The sequence below is a fragment of the Vidua macroura genome, chromosome 8 (genome assembly GCF_024509145.1).
Source record: "Vidua macroura isolate BioBank_ID:100142 chromosome 8, ASM2450914v1, whole genome shotgun sequence".
Taxonomy (NCBI): Eukaryota; Metazoa; Chordata; class Aves; order Passeriformes; family Viduidae; genus Vidua; species Vidua macroura.
In genome coordinates, this window is record NC_071578.1 from 24027023 (window position 1) to 24044697 (window position 17675).

A 17675-nucleotide genomic window follows, 5' to 3' on the forward strand; every position below is an offset into this window, starting at 1 on the left:
CGTTGGCAGCCCTGCTGTGTAGGCTCTTCTTCCTCCCCCCTGGCTCCTGCAGCCTTCCTGGCCTGTCCTGGTCGGCTCCTTCACAGAGTTGGTTTTTAGGGTGCGATCTACTCGGAGCAAGAGTTCTGCCCGTGGTGCGCTTGTCGTGCCCCACATACACATTAGACTAGCCTAACGCAGAGTGTCCAGCATTGCGATCCACGCGTTCGTAGCCAAAAAAGCGTTTGTGGCCAAAAAACCTCCGCGTTTTTGTGCTCCCCCTGCTGGATCTGGAAGAGCAGGAAGCCCTCCCGGCTGGAGCGCTGCTGGTTCCCCTCCTTCCCCCGTTCCCACCCCGCAGCTCCCTGGCCGGGCACCGGCGGCTGTTCGCGGGAAGGACTCGGTGCTTCCCAGGGTCCGCTCCTGCAGCTGCGGAACGGGCCGTGCCCCCGGTGTGGCTGTGGAACAGGCTGGGAATTGTGCAGCATCGAGCTACTGTGCCACAGTAGGGCTCAGAACACACCTGGAAAGGGTGGCTGAGGCAAGCCAGGTGTAAGGGCTTTCCAGCTGATGCTTCTTCTCTACAATCTATTCTCATTTTCAGGTGTAGCCCGCTACCCCCGAACTTTGCCAGCGAGACTGTTTTGGGGATCTTTCTAGAAACAGGATGAGAGAAGGGACCAGGCTTTAAGAAGCTAATTTTATTTTTAGAAGCTGATTGCTGTTCCCAGCAGGACCCTGTGAAGTGTGTTGGCAGAGCTGGGGCTGGCGAGGGGGCACAGAACAGGCTGGAGTGGTGGGGGGGACATTGTACAACCCCTGAGCAGGTTGTGCAGGGAAACCAGGGAGCAGATGCTGGTGGGGACAGTGCCAGTGTCCTTAGAATCAGCTTGGACCTGGCTTATGAAAGGGGTGGGTGGTCGGTAATGTGGATTCACAGAAATGTTAATGATAGCCTTTTCATGTTAAGAGGTGCTTTAAAAAACAAAGTAGGAATTGTGGTGCCGGTTTTACAGATGGGCAGACTGAAGCACAGAGGAGGGGAGCAAAGCTTCGGGTTTGTGTGCTGCAGCAGTGCAGTTCAAGCTGGCTTAAACAGCCTCTGCTTCTACCCTCTGCCATGATGGCTGATCACTCCTGTCTTGGGCCTGCTCCCTGTGTTGTGTTGGCAGAGCTGTTTATGAGACAGCATGCTGGAGGAAATTAGTTGCCCCATTCCAGCTAATCGGGCAGCTGCACAAATGCAGTGCTGAAAGTAAGAGTCCAGGAGAGAGGAGTGAGAGGCAAAATTCAAGTGTCCAGATAAGTGCTATAGCCTGATCTGACAAAAGTCCAATCCAGTTACACCTGGAATGGTACCCAGAGCTTGGGGCAGGCAGAAAAAAAAGTTTTTCCTTTGGAGAAACAAACTAAAATAACTAATTGCAACTTCATTAAAGACCAGTCTACTTTAGCTGAGGAAGTTACGTTAACAAGTGCTAAATTTGAATCAATTAATGTGTTTTTCCTGCCTTGCATAAGCAGAAGAAAAACACTTGGGAAAACTTCTGGAAGAGAATAAACTCGTTCTGGGCAAAAACGTTCGCATTTCAATGAGACCTTAAAGCCAAACATTCACCCAGGGTGCTTGTCAATATGTAACTTCTCTAAAATTGCCCTTTGTGAGACAAGAAAACCAGCAGTGTCCCTGTATGAAGCAGACAGTCCCTTGGTGACACTGGGTGTGTTGGGGTGGGATGACTGTTTCTAAGAAGGTTTTCAGTCATGTTTTTATTCTTGGTGAATTACCAGTGAAAAGGACAAATATGGCTGCAGAACAAACACTGAATGCAACTAACAAGTTATTTGTAATAACCTGAGGCTTTCCTTCTGCATTTTTTTAAAGTCACCTGTGACTTTTGCATAATTTGAGTTGTTATGAAAGCGTCTGCTCCCACAGCTCATCGTTGGGGAGGAACCTGGACTGGTTGCAAATTGTGTGGGGTTTGCTGTGTTTCTTGGTTGGTGTTTTTTTGGTTTTTTGTTTATTTTTCTTTTCCAGTAGTATGTGCTTTTTCATGTTTAATGGATTTTGGTTTTTTTTGTACGGAAGTTATTTGGAAGTCGGTCAAAAGAGAGGCAAAATGTAGTCACTGTGTTACTTTTCTCAATATTTGCTGAGTTTTGGAGCTTGGTAGTATAATGCTGTAAGGACACCTTGTCTGCCTGCTGAAACAGCATGTAACAAAATACAGACTACCGGTAAACATTCCCCCATCTCCCTTTGCAATCTTTCTTTACAATTAAAAAAACATTTCCTAGAAGTTGCAGTGCTGTGCCAGTGTAATCCATAAATTTGTTTTGTTTTGCTACAGAGAGGATGGTGGTTCTGAGGTATTTTGGTGTATTTTCTTAAGTAGTGTTTGGGGGTTGATTTATCTTTTTTAATGGCACTTAGCTCACACTAGTCAGTGAGTACCCTTTATAAAGAGAATAAAAGAGACTTCAGCATGACCTTTAACTGAAAAAAATTACCATTTGGCTCAGGAAATTTTGATACAAACCTCAACAGAATTCTCATTATCTTTTCCTTATTTCATTGTTACAAGCATGAAAGCCTGTAATACTTAAACTGCTGAGTGAGTCTCAAAAGCTTGGGGGTGACAAAAGCTGGGCTAGAACCCCAACCCAGCCTCAGACCCGGTCCTCCTGGCTTGGTCCTCGGACTCCTAAATGCTCTTAACTCATTTTGTGTCTTTTCACTGAGCTGATTCAAATGCTGCTGTGTTCTGCAGGAGAATGGAAGCATGATGTGTTTGTATTTTTATTGCAGGAAAATGGATCTTGTTGTGTGAGGGTGTTGAGGAAACGGTCCCCAGCTACTGAGAGGAAGAAAAGCCAGTGGGAAATATTCAGGTAGGAAAGCTGTGTGTATCATCAAGCAGTAAAAACACTTGTGGGCCTTCATTCTTTTTCCAGACACTGTGTCGTGTTTGACGCTTGAATGACTGATCTGGTCACTATCATAGTTTATTTGTTGTTTTAAGAAGCAGCCCTGTTTGGTCAATTGATTGCAACAACAAAACACTGCAAGCAAAGCCCTCAGCATAAACATTCCTCAGGCTATCCCTGGTACAGTATTGATCCTGATACGGAATACAAACAAATTACTCTTTGCGTGCACCATTTGAGCTATAAAACAGAGCAATAATATGTTCTACTTGCTGCCAATAAGTGTGCATTTATAATAAACTAAGCAGAAATCCCTGAGTAGTAGTGTACAGTAGTTTCAATAATATGTTCAATATCTTATGTCTAGATGTTGTACAGAATTTTTTAAAAAGCTCAGAGTGGGCACTCCAGGGTATCTGTTTCCTTCTTCACTTAAGAAAAATAATCTTTGCAGACTTTTTCTGTGGCTGCTTTTCCTTTGCTTGTGGGGTTTTTTTTAGATATTTTAAAGTACTTTATAAAGCCATAGGTAAGCTCATCTCTACCTTATTTTCAGTGTAGTTCAGCGCTTCTCAAGAATTTGACCTACATCATAATTTTCTTGTGGACCAACTGCCTCTCCTTACACTGCTGTGTGGGTGTTCTCCATTTTTGATCCTTGTCATATCCCACTGGGATTTCCATATATTGGGAAACAGCACTAAAGCCACTTCTGTGAATCTGTAGTTGTTTTGAATGCACCTGAAATTATGGGGGAAGTCAGTACCCTGTGACCATCACCACTGGGGGTGCATAACTGAACCCATTTCCAAACAGATAAAATGTTAGTGAACATAGATTTTTTTTAATCTGCTTTACCATGCTCATATAATCCACCATCCATATTTTCAGTGCTGCACTTTGATGAGTTACAGACAGTTGACCTCAAGGCATCTCTTGATGAACATTTCTATCTGCTCTCAGCCTTGAAAAACTCAACCTTTTCAAGAGCTGTATGGGAGAAAAATGTGTAAGACTAATATTTATAGGCTGCAAAAGAAGGGAGAGGAAAGACTAAAGTGTAAAACTTGCTTCCAGCAGAAATGCCATCCCTCTTTTACCTCTGATAATTAGAAGCATTTCTGACATGGTTACAAAGCAAGTTAGTGGTGAGTGCCTGCCATTTACTGTGCATTTCGACTGCAGGACTGTTTTCCTTCCCAATGCTTTCTTCTGTGTTATTTCAGACAACCACAAATTTCTGATACTCACCTATTACATTATGATTCATCAATACTCCTACATTTCAGTTACTTCCAAGTATGTACACGTGATTGTTTGTAAAAAATGCAAGGTTGTGATTCAGGTTCAGATTTTGAGTATTTTTTTTTCATAATGTTTAGCAAAGCTTATTTGCATAAATCCTTTTGTTAATAGTGCTAGCTGAAATAATCCTGAAAGACAATAAGGGGGAGAGGTTTTAAGTGCCATAATTTTTGCCAGGAAAAGATCATGGCTGTGTTAAGAAATACAGCAGTACTGATTTTAACTCTTAACAGAAGTTTTAGAGAACATTACAAGTAGTTTTTAGAGGTGACTTGTATTTAACAGTCCTTGAATATAGGTCTAAGATGCTCATCTTAGATAATAAAAATAGTATGTGCCGGCATAGAAAGGCAGCAAATAAATATCAAAAGGGAACACAACACCAGACTGCACCACATCGAGAAACACTCTGTTTTTAAAACTGTACTCTTGAAAATTTCCTGGAGATTTCCCTAGACTTAGATCCTCATTTTCAAAAAAAAAAAAAAAAAAAAATCACTTTTCTGTACCGTAAGGAAACTTGGGAAAGAAGTTCCTTGCTGTGCCTTTGGGTCACGTGACCTTGCTGCTGTAGAGCTGGAATGTTTGCCATGGTATTTCCGGAGGCTTCATAAACACACAGAAGAAACAGTGGGGGTTAGGAGGATTTTCAAAAAATTGATGGGTTTTTTTCCCCCCCCTGCCCCCCCAACCCTTTTTTTTTTCCCTGACAGCCTAAATTCTTTGCACTTCAAATGCAGGGCTCTTTTAGGAATTCAGAAAGAGTTTTTATTTGATTAGTCTAGTGAATTTTAAGAACTAATTTAAAATACTTGATAATTTTTAATTGCTGAACTTGTCTAGAATGATTTCTTACTAGATGTAATACCTGGCAACCTACATATTAAGCCTGGCTCTTATTTAGATGGTCTTAATGGTTTACTTTTGGCATGTGTCACTGTGAGTGGCATTCATTAATCTGACTTGATAGCTGTCATCTTGCAAGGCAGAATAATGCAAACAAAAGATGAGCACTCAGACAAGGTTACAGTGAAGAGCCATTTCCTAAGTCTTGCTGTGGTGATGTAGAATCCCCAAGTCAAATCAGAAAAGCACAGAATTAGTTCTGGCTCCTGGGATATGAGGGATAAGATTATGCAAACCTCTTCCATCTAACTGTAGGAATAGTACGTGCTCCTTTTCAGACTTTGCAAACACCAGCTTGAACTGGGATTATGAGGACCTCTGTGTGTCTGCAATGCCATGGATGTCTTAGTGGCAAGGAGGGCTGAAGAGACTCTGCAGTCCCTCTTACAGCCTGGGCTGGCAGAGCTGCATCTTGTCCTCCTCCCTTCCCCTTCCAGCAAGCTGTTGAACAAGAGCAGAGAATGTATCTGTTTTAAAAATAACCTGGCAAAAATGGGGAGGGAGGGGGAGGATGAATGGACTATTTTTAGCTTAGCCAAGTCGGTTCTCTGCACAGCACCATGAAGCTGTCCCAGGAGGGAAGGGGCAAAGGCAGTGCAACAGGAGCTGGTAACAAGCAGCCAGAGATAGGAACTGCTTGTTCCAGGTTCTCTTTGTGAAAAATCCCCCAGCAATGAGCCAGTGTATTCCATGAGGCTGCTCATGACGTGGTCAGTGGGAGGTGTATGACCATATCAAGACAGGCTTGTTGCTGAATCAGACTATTTATTGCATCAGAAGTTACAAAAAGGCAGCATAGTTTGTCTTTGAGCCTCCTTTTTAAGTATGAAGCAGTAGAGTTGTTTTTTTCCCAACTTCAGGCCCCAAGCTGGCACTCTGAGGAGGAGCTTGGGTAGATCTGGACTTGAGCAGGGGCTTGAATTCTGCAATTTGACAGGGCTTCTTCACTCCTTTCTCCTGTCCCCTACTGAACTTTCTGAATTCTCTAAGTGTGACTAATTATTGAATTACATTCTCCTAGTGTTGAAATGTGTGAAGTCTAGAATCATTTACATTAATTATGTATGTCTTATATTTTGTTTCAGTAAGTTTTGTGATGTCTGATTGCCACAGATTGTCACATTGTCTGACTCCTACTCTACTGGTCTCTAGCTAGAGCAGTTGATTGAGAAGGGAATGGGATGAAGTTAAGAAGTTGTTCTGAAACTCTGGTGCTGTAATTTGTAGGGATAAACATAGTTCAAAATACTGGCTTAAATATAAATGCTCTGGTATATATAAGTCATCTTTTGTAAAAGCAATTTGATTTGAGCTTATCTGCTTGTACATGTGTCCCAGGTGGACACATAAAAATATGTAGATCTGAGTAAAATGTTGGTAACTTCTTGCTTGAGTTGTCTTCAGTGTTGTACTTTTTAGTAAAATGCTGTAGCACCCCAAGTTTCGGGTGAAAAATTCCATGTATTTAGGTAGCCGAAATAGGGTACTAGAGTTTTTTTGGGGTGGTTTTTTTTTTTTGTTTTTTTTTTTTTTTTGAGATGTTGCAGAGTTTTGTCTCATTCCTTAGGATATTTCACTAGTTTGTTACTTTGCCTGTATGAGACAGTGCAAAGATTTTTAATAATTTTGTAATGATACTATGTATATCCAAATAATATTTTTCATGCCCTTTGGCTTTGCCCCTTCCCATCTAAGGATTCCCAAGCCTTCCTAAGGAACTTTGCATTTAGGCAGGCCAATGGGTGTCATGGTTGAATCTTGTTCTCAAAAGCTCTGTGTTCCTAATGGCCTCTGACTGTGTTTGGGAAAGATGTCACTTCAACATAGTGCAAAGCAACCAAAGTAAATTATATTTTTAATGAAGGATTTTCTATTTGGATGAATTGATACTGGCAGGACAGGATTAGTTAAAAATAGAAGAACCTTCTGCAGACACATTGCAATCTATCCTAGTTTTATTTTGTCTAAACAAAAAGCAATGTACAATAGTGTAGACAGGTCTTTTAGTCTGAGGTACTTGCTTTGCAGATGGCTTCTGATTCTTTTTTCTTTTTATTTTTAAGTAAGTATTACTTTGAAGGGAGACCATATCAGTATTCAAGGATTCTGTTTATCATGTCACTGCATGGGAGATTGCTGTATTCTGTACTAGACCTACTTTATGGTGGTATGTACAAGATTCTTATGGCCTTATAAAGGATACTGACTTGCATTCCTCTCTGCAAAGAAGTATTTCCAAAAGAAATAATACTCAGATTGAGTATTTATTTTTGTTCAATACAAAAGTATTCAGAGCTAACTTGTAAATATTTTACTTCTCTACCCTCCCTTTTCCCCTTAATCATATTTATCTCCTCACTGTTTTCTTCTGACTATTAGAAATGTGTTCTTTTAGGGTATTTTAGTTCAGCTGATTTATAAGCCAGGATTTTTTTATCTTTTCACCGGAAGTATGTGTAAGTAAAGGGACTGAATGGTTATTTGACTTTTATATCCTGCATGTATGTATACTGTATATTTTAGATACATTAGATGTGTGTGTAAATTGGGATCCTGTTTCAGAACAGTTGTTGCTGTCTGATCAATGGTTGACAATTATATATGTATTTTTAAGTGACTGAAAAATGCAAAAAAAGTTAAATTAACCTGCAGTAATCATACTGTTGTGTGTTTCTAAGTGTTTCATACTGAATAGTATTTAAATACATTTCTCTATTTCACCTTCTTGAAGTTAGTAAGTTCAAGGTATGACTGGTTTTTCACACATTTTATTAGGCCTTGATATTTCTGACAGCATAGCTTTCTTTTTCAGGCATTCAAGCGGGAAAAGAGAGAGAAAATTATTTCCTTCTCAAGACAAAAGAACAGCGCAAGTGTAATCTCAGCTCTCAGTTTTTCTTTTGTGTATGTCTCTTAACCTGGTGTGATTAATTTGGTTTGATTTGGTCATGTTTTTAGAAGTTTATGAAAGGATAGGGAAAAGGGAAGAAAAACACTCCTTTGAAGCAAGTATCAGTGATTCAAATGCTGCCTTGAATCATAAAGATATATATGACTGAGATCTGTGTTACTAGAGTGTGAGAAATTCTGTGTGAAATTCCAGCAAGTGTTTAGCACAAACTGATGATCAGGCAAGGGTCAGGGACAGGTATATAAACTGCTTGTACTCTGCTGAGGATGTGTAGCCTTCACCACAGATCAAACTAAGCCTTTTCAAAGACAGATTTTTATGCTAACAAATCGTGGAAAACCTTCATATACACAATGTAATCTAAAAATCTCAGAAGTCAGAATAAACCTAGTTAATCTGCAGAATCTGAATGTGTGGAGGAGTGTGTCTGCCACACCTTGTGGGGTCCCTTCTCTCTCTTGCTTATACCTGTCCCATACATCAGAAAGCTCAAACTGAAAGCTAAAAATACTCCTTTATAGTAGAGTGGGAGGGAAAAGAAAACAGGCATGAACACCACCTTCCAAAGATCCTGAGTGTTTGCTACAGACAGTCTGTTGACGCAGAATGCAACAAAATAATTATGTGTTTAATAAGGTGTTTTCTTTGTTGCCTTTGACTGGGGCACTTCAATGGAATTTCTGCTTGCCCATGTGCTATCATAAGGGGTGGGCAAAAGCTCACTAACTTGTATAGGTTGGTTTCTGCTAAATATAGTTTAGCAATGACCAGTTTATTACTGTCCTTTTAAATGTAAACATTCCCAGTCTCTGCAGGCGTTCTTCTTAAAATATGCCTTTTATTTCCCTCTCCGATGATTTTCATTGCTACCCTTTGATTTTTGTCTCCTTTTGCTCTGAAATTATAAGTTTCTCATACTACTATTGCCAAGCATTAGACTGTCACTGCTCCTTTAATAAAATCTATGGCACCAGGGGAGCATTGGTTTCTTGGGTCCCAGTTTGATAACATATTTCCTTCTCTGAGCACATTCCTCTTTTGGACTGTTCAAATGTTCACCAAAAATAGGGAATTCTTTGTTTGTTGGTAGGAGCACCTGTGCACCATTTGACATCTACAGTATGGTAATGGTTTTTGGCCATTATTGTTCTGGACCTGATAGAAGCCAGAAGTAGAGTGCTCTTTATCAGTTTGTAGAGTCTCACAGTGCTCTGCTCTGCCTTTTCCTCACCTTTCCCTTTGGCCTTTTTTGGCACCTGAACACCTGCCTGGTGCCTTTTTTCTTATACTGCCTCAGAAGTTCTCAGCTGGAGACCCCTGTTCCCTCCATCTGCTCACGGCACTCAGAGTATTTTGGGAGTTGATGCAGAGGGAAAGTATAGTGCTTGCAGCAGAGGTACACCTTCTCTTCTTCCAAGGCAAGATGTACTTACACCGTGTCTTGTGGGCAGATATGAGCTTGATGTGCTTCAGCTGCCCATATTCTGTGTGGAGCCAAAGCAGAAGCCCCATATCCACCGTTTGCATTGTGTTGGGCTCGAGCTAATAAGCTCGGTCTCTTGGCAGGATGTGTTAGATCAGGCTTACTGCTGTGCTAATTGTGCTTACACAGCTTCCAGTTTGGAGCTGGCTCATTTACAGCTGGCTTGGATGGTGGCCAAGAAGGCTCGCCTCTGCCTGCAGTGTGCCATGTAGACATACACACATCCAGCACTTGAACATGTCTGTCAATAGCAGGAAATTATATTTGGAGGGAGGGGAAAATCTTTGGCCTGGCTGCAAGTATAAACAACGACAATATTAACAAATGAGGAAGCACGTAACAGTTTAATAAGGAGAAAGTTTGATTATTTTAGCCTAATTTAGACTCACTGCCACAAGTTGTTTTCAGCCTGTGTGTTTGGCCCTATGTTGTTCCTCATTTACCACTGTTTTTGTGGGGGTTTTGGCTTGGGGTTTTTTTTCAATATATCTTGGGAACGCTTCCCGGATTTAAGAAACCTCATTGTAGAAGTAAGCAGCCTCAGTATTTTAACTGAGAAACAGAAACTAATTTAAGCACAATGTTAAAAATGGGCAAACATTCAGAGGATAGCAACTTGCTTTTATGATTAGCCCATCCACTGGTTTTCATCTTCCCTTACTTTGTATGTTAGCAAGTTATTGTGTACATTGGCTCTAGTGCAGTGTCAAGGATTGGCCCATCTTAGTGTTGAAGTGCTGTAGTTAGCTAGAAGTACAGGATACTCACTAGTAACAGGAATTATTCAGGAAGAAGAAACCCAGAGCTGTAAAAAGTTCAAATTTGTTTATTTAGGTTTGAAAAGCTAGAGCTCAGAATTACTTGAAAGCCACATCCTCAGCTGGCAAAGATTGGTTTCATCAGTTACCAGCAGTTGTGTCATTTACTTCATCAAGAATGTGTCTCCTCAATTATTATGAAATCTTCTTTCTGTGGAGGAAGGTGGTGGTGGATGGGAACATGGGAGTGTATATGTGTATATATATATATATATATATAGAGAGAGAGAGAGAGAGAACTGGGTTAGTCTCTTAATTTATTGTTAAATAATAAAATGATTCATCAGCCACACTGCTATGAGCTCTCTTAATATTTGAGCCCATTTTTTCTCAAATTATTTTTTTAGTCGTGAGCATCCATGCATCACTGCATTAACTTGCTTGACAGTTTAGAGGCCACTTCTCCTTTTAAACAAGCCTTGAAGAGACAGTAACAACCTTCTAGTTCTAAAATCACTGTTATTAAAACAACCAGGGGAATGTATCTCTGCAAAGGCAGAGTTGAATAATGATTTAGCTCCCAGAATTAATTTGAAATTTCATCAGCACTAAGTAATATTTTAGTGGCAGTATAATCCTGTACATTACATATTAAGTCTGCAGACTGCACTGCCAGAGGAAGAACCCTGCAGTATTTAAGTGACACTGTAACACCATGGTATTATATTCAGGTCATTAGGGGGCATTTTACAGGATTGAAGTGATCTGGCAGAATGTCAAGGGTGAATCGTATATTCTCTGTTTCTTTGCCTCTCCAAATATGTAGATTAGGGGTTTAAAAAAAAGAAATGACATGTTGGTCACTAGTGTTCCTCCCCTGTCTCAGCCCAGTGTATCACCTGTGCACCACTTGGCATGGTCAACAAACGCTGAGGGGAGGGAAGGGGAATAATAGATACAGATGGCTCAAATGGTGAGAGAGCACTATACTGAGGGTTGGGGGGTTTTCTGTATGAATCACAGCTAAGCATGAATTCAAGTATTTGGCTTTTATGTCAGGTGTCAGCAGGTATCCAGAGTGATGGAAAGTTCTGAGCTGCAAGGTGGGTGTTTCCAGAGCAGATCCCTAACACTAAGAGGCAGGGGCACTCTTGTGGTTGAATATACTAAGGGAGATGAATGCCTCTCTCCCCTTTGTGCTTTAGAAATTCCTTCTAAATTCATGTGTGTGGCCCATCATAAAGATTTTGATACCTCTTTTCAAATGTAGTCATCATTCAGACAGCTCTGGTTGAATTTAGGGAGAGTATTAGCCTGTGAAAAACATGTGTTCTCAGCAGCTCATTGCTGCCTCTGGCAGAAGTTGCTGCCATTCAGATCTGCTAGCTAGATAGTTCACATGATTATTCTGTGCACCATTAGAGATAAACTGGGCTGGGTTAAATTTAAACATGCAAATAGTATCTTTGGATCATTCTTTTTGCAAGAAACAGATAATCATGATACAAGTATCCCAGCTGTCTAATAGCAAATTTCACCACATCAGTCTTTCCTCATCTTTCCTTCACTTTGTTTAAACTACAGTTTTTGGGGTGATGGGAACATTTGTTAAAAATAAAAACAATGATAAGAAAGAATCACTGACAACAAGTGAAGTTGAAATGATGTTTATCTTCCAGTGGTGGAAATGGCAATGGTAACATGCTGGTTGGTCAAGGGTCCGTAACCTTTTCAGATAACAGAGTGGCCATCATACGAATGGGGTACATGGCTGTGATCTTTCTGTGCTCCAGGTGGTTGAGGGGGGAACAACAGTTTGCCTATTGGAAGAGTTTGGGTTTCTCTAATCTAGAAGATGGGCCAATATGTTCTAGGGTAATACCTGTTTTCTTCTTGCTGTACTCCATGTGATGGGAAATTCTTAGAAAAGTCTCATGGGCAAGAGGTGTGCCTGACTGCTGCAGAGCAGTGCTCAAAAGGAGTGGTGAGGATACTGGACAACTGGACATTATTTTTACAGGTCTTTCCTGTAAAAGATATGTAAGAAAGCATTAAAATCTTACTGGGGAATGGTGGCAAGACTGGTATTTGTGGAGAAGTGCTGGCTATGCCAATGGGAGAATTGCCGTAGCTGGCAGACCGCTGCCGTAGGAGGCTGGGAAGGCAGATCAGCAGGTTAAACACGGCTGTGGCCAGCAGCTCTGTGAGCAGACAGGAAGGGAAGCACATGTTCCTCCTGCTGCCTGACTGGGGAGTACAGGCAGTAAGCCACAGACAGTAGCTGGGCTTGTGCACCCTGCCTACGTAAGTGTCTTCTGCTCAGAATACCCCGTTTGAGGGATGACTGGATTAACCCACAATAGCATGTTTTCTGCTCCTACTGCTTTCATGTATGTCAAAATATTTCAAATATCATTCACTATAGTTTACATTACTTCAATACCTTCTACTTCCTTCTTTTTTTTTTAATTAAAAAATACTATTTTCATATACATAGGCTACTTTCACAGAGGGTAAAGTTTCAGTTTAGATTTTGAGTACTGTTCTCCCTTGATCTTGATTTTGCTTTGGTTGTCACCAGTTTTAGTTTTAAAGTATGTATCAGAAGCCAGTTCTGTCCAACCATTTCTACTGGGTATTTTTTCAAGTTAAAGGCAATGGGCTTTCCTGAAAAATGTCCATAGACAAAGAACTCTCCCGAGTGTGTCTCTAGTGATCTGTACAGTTAGCAGTTACTCCTATGAGCTGTCATTTTACAGTAAAAATAGAAAATGTAAAATATTGATTACATATGCAAGTACCAGAAATGTACATCTGTATACTAGCTCACCAGGACCTTGTAGATAAAAATAGATTTCAGTCACATTTTTCCTTTTAATGTGCCACAACAAGTAAGTTTTGGTCTTGAGGAAGTATGTATGAAGCCATAAGGCTATAAGCTTGTGAAGAGAACTTTCTTCTGGCTATTTAGTTAAATAAATGAACAGGGATGTTTTCTGGGGCGTCCTTTGCTAAGTAAGGGACATGTAATAGTTATCATGGTGCAGCAGTGAGCAATACCATGAAGTTCAGAACAGGGGAGATCTTTGTTGTGCATACTGTATACCAGGTATTGTAGTTTTTGTATGCTGGAAGTACATGCTAGTGGCCTGATGCCTATGTTACTGTTCCACTTGTACTGCTTTTTCAATGTATTTGCTGATGCTGCAACACTTTTTGCACTAAGTTTTAGATAATTCAATATCTGCTTTTCTCAATTGAAATAATCCTGCTGCTCTCACTGGTTAAAGCTTGTTTTCCTTCCATCTCACTGAAGGCAAACATCTGGAGGATAGGCTTCACTGTCCTTGGACATTGAATCTGTTGTGACTTTTTTTGATTGCTCTCAGTTTGAAGCATTGTCAGAAACTGTTTTGATCCAGAAACTTTCCAAATTAACCTGTGCCTCTAGCTTCTTGTAAGGACTGGGCATGAAAATAGGAAGATTGTAGGACAAGCCACATTATTTTATGAGGTGATGTGTATATGATCAGTTCTGAATAATTCCACAATAAAGTCATCAGCCAGCAACTTATTATGTTCCTCAGTAGGGAATCTCAATCTGGCAAAAGTAGAATTTTCCTTTTAACGGTCATTGTCAAAGTATTTTTAAGTATTGTCAAAGTTTATTTAAAGTTGAACTAATACAAGGTTCACTTTGCAGTTCTTTGTAGAATTAATCTTAATAATGAATTAAAGGTGTTTTAGAAATAGGGTTTGTGGTAGAGTTTCATTTCAATGATTATTCCCTTCATCCACAGTGTGGTGTAGGACTGCAGATATTAATCTCAAATTATGTCTTATTAAACATTTTGAGTAATAACCACCTGGTTCTTTGACAGTTTGGGTTTATACGTGAAACCGGGGGATCAACTACATTTATTCATTTTGTTGCCAAAATGTAGCTTGACTTCTGCAAACAGTTTAATGGAGCGGATTCAGTTTTGATAGTGGTATAAGAATGTACCCATAATAACATCCAGCATTTTTGGGAAGGTTTTGCCTTTGTTTTCTTTAGCTGGTAAATTTATTATTTTGGATGTGAATACAAACACAATTTACTACTTGTAACATGAATATACTATATAGGCTACCAGAATATTTGTAGCTGTAATGCTTTCTGATGGAGAAGCTGTACTTTGCAGTATGTCTGTTTTCTTCCTTTTGTAAGCTTGCAGTTGATTCTTTTTTGGACAATGTGCATTCACGTGTACACAAAGTGCATTTTCAGGCTAAATGTGTGAGCCCAGGTGTCATATTTCTAATGCCCTTTGCATGAAATGTGAAGTAATTGTCCAAGTGTGGAATCTGTATGTATGTTTATGAAAAGTGAAGTAAGGGCACAGTCTGCGATTTCAAGTGTCTTATGAAAATGTGTGTGGTAAGGCTACACTGCCTTCGAAACAAGCTTCTTATGTTGTTGAACTTCAGACTTCTCAGTCCTGAAAAGTGAAGTGAGTTACAGTATGCCTTAAATACCTCCATGTGTGTTTATATTTAGTAGGTCTAAAACCACTTACACCAAGGTAACTTACTGCAAAGGAGAAGCATCTGCTGAATTAATTTTCATGAAGTAGATGGTTTTCTTAGGTTTTTGTATTGTGAGGCCTCTCAGCCAAGAGGGGAAGAAAGATACAGGAATGGTGATCTGTTAAACAAATGAAACAAATGGATTGTGGGTAAATAAATGAGTGACAAAGAGATGATGTAAGGAGAGCAAAAAGCATTCTTACACAAAGAACAGTGGATAGTGCCTACCTCTCCATCATGATCCCAAACGCGAGGAAAATCAAAGGCTTTTTTCTTACTGGAGACACTGAAAGAAGGTCAAGTTCAAAAATAGCTTTGGGTCAAAAAGGAAGGAGGAGAAAGAGAGTGTAGTCACTGAGATGAGTAACTTCAGATAACATTTGAGTGTCTGAGATGTCATTGAGAGAACTGCTGCTGAGGAAGAGCCTGCCATAGCTAGTATTTTCAGTACAGAGACACATGATATCACTACCAGAAATGGGCTGCTTCAGGTGCAGGTTGTCATTGTGCCCTGTTTATTGGTCTCTATTGATCCTCCATTTCCATGTGTGTGATGCTGGGACTTCTGTGGCCACATGCCTTGGTTTTCTTGTGGCAATATTCCAAGCCATTCTATAAATCCTTCCTCATGAATTATGGAGGAAAAAACCTGCCCTGTTCCTTAACTGGTTAAGATTGCTAGGAAGGCAGTGAAGGCTTTTGTGTAATTTAACCATTCTTGTCCTCAGCTGTTTACTCACCTACACAGCTATAAACTGACATAATGGTGGACGTATGTTCTAATCCTTATCATCATTGTAACATCTGGAAGTCATGACTTTTGAAGCATTTGTAGCAGCAGAAATGGTTTAATGTTGCTGAAACTTCTTTCCTATATGCATTAAAAATTCATATGGTGGTGGATTTAATCTGAGACTTGTGTACAAGTACTTTGACTTAATACTCTGGGTTTAGAAACAATGTAGGATCTAATATGCCAAGGAGAAAGGATTTATTTAATTTTATTCAAAAACTTTTAAACAGATTGAGTCCCTGATAATCTTAGCAGCTGATACCTGTAGTTAGATTTTGAGGAAGTGTCTTCTACCAGCATCTCAATATTTTAACTATAGTTAAAAAAAAAAAAAATCTAAAAAGTAAGGCATAATACTATTGAATGAGATAAGAGTCTGAAAACCCCTGCTCAATAAACTGATATGTTCTTCAGGAAATTGATGATATATTAAAAGCTGTTTCTTCAGATACCAATCATAGCTTAGCTTCCCAAAATGAATATGAAATACAAACACTAAGAGAAGGCTATGCCTGCTTATAATGGTGCTGGTTTTGTATACAGTGTTCTTGGCCTATCTTGAGAGGGCTTCTGACACACAACAAAACCGATGCAAACTGTTTTAGCCACCAGTACTTTCTTCTGACCTTAAGTTTTTCTTGGCTTACGTTATGAGACCAGTTCGAAGAAGTTTCAGTATTTTCTTCTGTTTTTTTTTCTCTTTGTTTTAATGACCAAATATATTGGATGAAAAGTGGTCCTTCAATTAAAAGATAAGCTATATATTTAAAATTAAGCATATTCAGGAATTAAACTATGAATTTATGTTTTTGGATCAGTCTTTCTAAAAAAAGGCACAGAAAGCTACGTCTTTTGTGGTGGCAGTGGTGTTTGTTTGCTTTTTTCTTTTGGAATAGCTGAATGTTTTCTTCAAAAAATCTCTTCTATGTCTAATCTGGAAGTCTGTGCCACTGCTGTGAAAATGAAGCAGTGTCCACTGGACCAAGCAATATCTTGCACTGAAGTCCCCCTAGTAGAAGGAACAGTGAGACACGCACGCCTGGCCCATGCATGGTTTGTGTGTAACAGATTGTCTCTCTTGAAAATGAGCATTCATGGGTCTCTCCTGTTTAAACTGAAAGTCACTGTTGTAAAGGGTGTTCTTCATTCACAGGGAATGAGGCAAGTTACTGTCCCACTCAGTGGGACCCTAGAGGTCAGCCTGAACCCGGGAGATCCACTGGGAAACATGAAAGCTTTGGGGTGAACTTCAGGTTTTTAGATGTGGGTGGGTGTGGTTTGGTCAGTCAGTGTATTTGTCTTTTTCAACCCTGTTGAGATGAGCTTTATATTTAGTGTGCTGAGTAGCACAGATGGGCATTGCTTGCTTGCACTGAGCCACTGCTTAGGTGACCAAATACTTAAGCAAGCTGATTTTTGCACTGAGTAGTTTATTGTTTGTTTTTTTTTTTTGTTTTGTTTTTTTAATGGACACAATTACTACTAGTTCCTCTTTCAAATCTGTCTAAAAATGAGTGATTGTTAGTGTTTTCACACTGATGATGTCTCGGAGCCATTAATTATTTAGAAAGGATTTGGTTACCTCTGTTTTACAGGAGACAGGGCATGAATTGACTTGTAGACAGTGCCTGTGCTCATGTAGAGTGCTCCATGGAATGGTTCCATCGGGAAACTGCAAGGAAGGGTGTTGTTCATCATACTGTGATTTATTTTTAGAGGATTTGAGAGCAAACTGCTGCAAGCATTGAACTGGAAGGAATATTGCCTTTTCTCACTCTTTCTTAATTCTGTAAAAGTCCTTATCAAAAACTGGTAGTGTTTTCAATTCTCATAATGGCTTAAGAGTCTTGTGTCTACAGAAGGAAGCCCAAACCAGCTCAATTGTTTCTTTTGAGGGCAAGGTGCAGCGTGTTGTTTGTGCTGCCAGCCTTGGCAATGCCTTCCCCTCCCCAACTTCTTTGTCCCCCTTCTTCCCTTCCCCCGCCTCCCCAATTATTTTTCCAGAGACCTTGGCTTGCTGCTTCTGGGGCAGCAGCAGCA

General features: G+C 40.0%; 1 protein-coding gene across 1 annotated transcript in view; it reads left to right on the forward strand.

The window, feature by feature from the left end:
• ZMIZ1 (zinc finger MIZ-type containing 1) overlaps positions 1-17675 on the forward strand; it is a 283289-nt gene that overhangs the window by 66407 nt on the left and 199207 nt on the right. Inside the window, exon 2 of the mRNA XM_053983271.1 lies at positions 2792-2874. The gene's annotated coding sequence lies outside the window, so the exon portion shown is untranslated. The remainder of the gene's footprint in view (positions 1-2791; positions 2875-17675) is intronic.